The following is a 5033-nucleotide window of genomic DNA, read 5'->3' as shown; positions in this document are numbered from 1 at the left end:
GTAATAAAAGAAATAAAAATTTAAACATTCAAAAACATAACCCAATAATGTATATGAGATCCCAAGTGGGTTCAAAGCAGGACAAACGCCATATTTAAGGCTAAATCCTTTTGCGATACAAATCAAATTCATTTTTACCTTGTGGAAAAAGTTAAGGCCCATCCTTCAACAGAATGGAGCTCTACTGTAATGCTATTTTTCTGAGTGCTATACGGCAACATCCTTAGACGCATAATGTTTGTTTAGTACAATTAGTTTCCGTTTGTAATGAGGGGCCAAGTGCGATATAAACAGCACAGGAAAATCTCATGCTACCGAGTTACAGCCACATGCTTGTGCCAGTCCAACCACAAGACGTTGTGTGTGTACTTAGGATAATTGTAAACTGTGGAGCGTTTTAGAAGCTCCTCGTGGTTGAAATGGTTTTTTGGGGAGAACGTGTTATTAATGTTTGGGGCTCCACCTGGACCCACATCTGGCACTCACAACAGTGTTGTCCAGCCTGATGTCTGGCCAGCGCTGCTCAATTAGATGTCACTTAGTCTCTTCTCTCCTTGCAGTCAGACTCCTGCTATCTTCCAAATCCCAAACATTTGCTGAATTGAGAATTAATAATAAAATGTGCTCAATGGGCGAGTTGAGAAGATGAGATTTAATGAGAAGGAGGCAGTGATTGGGCTTAGAGGAACAGGTTTTTAGTCTCCGGTGTTAATGAAAAATGTAGAGATGAAGGTGAATGACCGACACTCAGACCTTCCTCAGAAACTTCACTCAGGTGCCCTTGATCAAAGAGCTGTAACTGTCAGCTGGATGAGTATTCTAGTCAAGCTTTCCTGAAAGGAAGCTATTTGATAATCACAAAAATGTACACATTTGGCAGCGGTGTTGAAAAAAACAATATTTTAAGATACAACAGGAAAGTAGCAGGCTTAAAGGTGGTGCTCTGTCTGGAATTTAAGCAGACATTACATCTGCTTCAGAGAGCGCACAATGTGAGCTGGGCTTCAGAGCCGAGATTTTACCCCATCCCCATCCCTCATTCAACCCTCTCTCTGTCATACACCACACACACACACACACGCACACACACACCCCTTTTCGTAAACTCTACGGGAACAAAACGCACGAATACCACAGTCCCGGGCGCGCATTTTATACCTTTCCCCCAAATTCCCCCAGGCGGTAGAGGTCAGGGTCCGGCACCCGTTGGAGGTGGTATACTATGGGATTCAGTGCTTTATCAGTGACATGTTAGCGAGGCGGATGTAAGCCGGGACACTTTCTGTAACCACCAGATATCTGCGCTTCGTAAAAAGGAGCGCGCCTCAGGGAGCTCGTTTGGATGAGCTTTAACCCGACTGCGGTCTCGTGTGAGCGCCCCCCGGTTTTGTGCTGCAACGCTACAACAGACACTGCAATCCTCTAGCTGGGAGTCAGTCCAACAGATCAGGAGTGTCTACTACTCGAATCACCATGACCTATATAAAAAGTTTATTGACAAAGCAGTAACATCAGCAGATGCACTTTCAAACCGAGCGGCTTTGGCACGGGTTTCTACCTCCGGTGGCTGGGATGGCAAAGGGTCCCTTATTGGAAGGAAGAAGACTTTCTGATGATGAAATATTATTAATTAATCAAGAATAAAATATAAATGCATACATTCTACTGGTCTTCCAATTTTGCTTATTGGCGATTAGGCCAATTGTAAATCGCAGGTAATGGAGCTCTAGGGGATCAAGTGAGTTACGTTTCAGGAGGATCAGTTTTGATGAGGCAGCTCAATTATTTCATTCATTGTCCAAAACAGTTATTAAACGTTTTTAGTGAGAGACTTCTGAAAAAAAATCAGCCTTAAGTGAGATCTCTTACAAACTTCAATTTTAACAACAATTACCCAGCAAAGAGAGAGAGAGAGGACGAGAGAGAAGAGAAGAGTTGAATCAACAGTGCAAGACAGGGCTTGTGATTAAGTTTTCCATCCAATGCCAGTACCAAGTCCATATGATAATTAAATAATTAAAGGCTGATTAGTTGGCCTAAACACAACAAAAAATTTTTTTAAGAAGCTAGGCTGCTTTAAGACAGGTCTGGCTGAACGAAACGAATTTAAAAATATAGAAATGGCAGGACCATTATCTTTACACCAACTTTTCCTAACTTTTCAGATTTTTATTCGTGCTTTTTTAATTACTGGACTTTCTCTCGTGTCTAATTTTTCACTTTACTGCACCAGACAATTGCAGACGAAGAAACAAGTGAGTTTTTGTGTATGGGATAAAAATAATCAACAGTAAATTATAGGCTGAATTTCTCATGCAAATATTCAACAATCCACCCAAAAACATCCACCAGCTCTTCAAAGTCTTTACCTGTATCCAATCATAGTGACCACAACACACACAAAGCTTGGTAAATTCCATACGTTTGGTCCTCAATTGGTTAAGGGACTTGAAAAAGCAGATTAGAATCGATTAATGGAGCAGCAGAGTCGCCCTGGCTGCTATGAGGTCCAGAGTGGCTTGATGACCAGCAGTAAGACTTCCTCACACAGATGCCCCTTTTCCAAGAAGCTGCACGTCCTCGGTTCAACCCCCCCAACTTCACTTGATTTTGGTGCTCCCCTCTATCAGCGTCTCTCCTCCACCAGCGTCAAGGTGCCGCTGAAAATAGTGCTAACTTCCGGCTGTTAATTTTCAAAATAAATCGGATGTGACTCACAAGGCTGTTGTTCAGCAATGTCAAAGTCACCGATGAATGACGCCGACAAAATATTGTTTGTTTAGCCATGTCTGATGCAGCTTGTTGTCTCTGCCATAGACAGAGTCATCAGAAGAAAAAATAAAAACTGAATACTGAATACACATCAGTCCATCTCACGATATATTTGGTGCTTAAATACTGATAGGGATGAAGGATGATAAATCCACATCTTTATGTTTCTGTGCACATCCTGAGTTGGGCCGCTTTACACAGAAACTTTAGTAATTTTTGGGAAGGGTGAAGGGTGCGAGTTGTACCAAACTCAATTTATCAACACATATTCACATTTAATAATGAAATACTACACTGATTGCGGTAAAAAGCCTTTTATTATTATCTACAAACATTTATTATTAACAGATGACTTTGATGTTGGAGAGGCCAGAAACCTGTTATATGAATAATGAATTATTATTTACTTAACTAGTCACTTGCTACTCTTTATTACTAGACTTTAATTAATGACAATGACTTATAATGACCACCCAGCCAGCCCAGTTTTCAAACAGGTCATTGTTTGACAAGATCCGTTTCCTCTGTCTCTCTTTACTTGTCCCTTTGGCCAATGAAAAGGCAGATGGACTTCTTTACATATGGTGCCGAAGAGCCTTGGCACAAAGTAGGATTGCATCTCAGAAGGATCAGCCCCAGTTGAGCCAAAATGCCCTATACAGAACCAGATGAAACATGCATGAGTTAAACACAATGCAAACAGTGGGAAAAGAGCTAATTAAGTGTCCTTGGCGAGACACTGAACTTCTGCACTAAATCTGCTGACATTGAACTCTGGCTGGACCTTCTGACATTCAAAAATTGATGGCTTTAAGGTATTAATGATGTCGGGAGAAAATATTAACCATATTTAGGTCTGTGTTACAACTGTAGCTGGCCACTTTCAAGATTAACGTCCTAAAATAAAGGGACAAAAACTGAGAACTGACTGCACAAACCCGATTTGTGATGGCTGCTTGCAACATCATGAGACAGCATCTTTTTTCTCACCAGGGGTCAGCTGTTCTAATGAAAGCACAATCATGACAAGTTGAAAAATATCTATCAGGGACTGAGGGAATATTTGTCCTGCTTTTCAAACAATCCCACGGAGAGAAAAGAGGTATGGGGAAACCAAGTGCCAAGAGTCTATTCTATGGCTTATCCCATGGACATTTGAAGACTGACCCCATAACAGGCCCCTATTAAGAACTATATGTTTGTATTAATATATGGGAATAACAACATGCCAAATGTTATAAAATATCCTAATTTATTACAGAATATTACATTGTTATTGGAGTTACAAAAGTAGCGCATAAATGGTCAACATAAGGTCCTATAAAGACAACACTGAGTGCCACAGACACAGTTATAAATCAACCCCAAATAGGGACAATGTATAGGACATGAAATGTGTGTGAGTGTGTGTGTGTAGTGTGTGTGTGTGTTGGTGTGTGTGTTTAGGTGGGCAGCTGGAAGGACTCCTATTCGAGGTACCAGCTGTACCAGGACTTTTTGTTGGGCCCCCTAACCTTTATTTGACGGAAATACACACTATCAGCCGTTAACATGGCGGCGGACCTTAAGCCCTCCAGAGAGAAGAGCAGGGGGAAGAAATGGTTTGAGTAAATGCCAGACGCCGGCCCCTTCCTCATTAAAGACGCGTGCAGGTCATTTATTTTTTCTTTGGTCCCTTTTCCTCTCTTTGGGTCTGCGTGGTGTGTGTGGCGCAGGAAGTACCACGCAGGCTGTAGAGGTGTATGTGTGTGTGCACAGGGCTGGAAACAGCGGCTCTGAAGCCTTGGCAGCAAGGCTGGAGGTGCACTTGCACCGTACACACATCACACCCGCCAATGTCATCAGCTGTCAGCGCAAAGAAGAAAATCCAGACGCTCAGAGAAATCTGTCTTGGAGCAAATTTTTGGCAGATTGGATACACCTTTTGAGAACTTACAGCTAGCCATGTCCCAAGTGCTTCACAAGCCCTCAGGTAAATAAGTTAAGTTTGACACTGATTATGCATCGGGGGAGAAGATGTTGGAAGTGGGAGTGGCTCTTTCCATAACAGACCAAAGCAATGGGAGATTAACTTCCATGATTTATTTTTACACATCCAAAGCCCTGGCCTATTGCTAAGGTTCCAAAAATGTCAGTCATTCTGCTGATTGTTAATTAGAGCATGGGAAGTTTGGTAGCGCTGTGAATATACAAGACTGATGAGCAACTTTATTTAAAATTCTAGCTTAATGATGTAATCAGAAGTAACTGAGCATACATTT

Source organism: Morone saxatilis, unplaced genomic scaffold, assembly GCF_004916995.1.
Source record: "Morone saxatilis isolate NCDOM2014 unplaced genomic scaffold, NCSU_SB_2.0 Contig15, whole genome shotgun sequence".
NCBI lineage: Eukaryota > Metazoa > Chordata > Actinopteri > Moronidae > Morone > Morone saxatilis.
The sequence above is the reverse complement of the archived record's forward strand: the minus strand, read 5'-3'. Positions refer to the sequence as shown.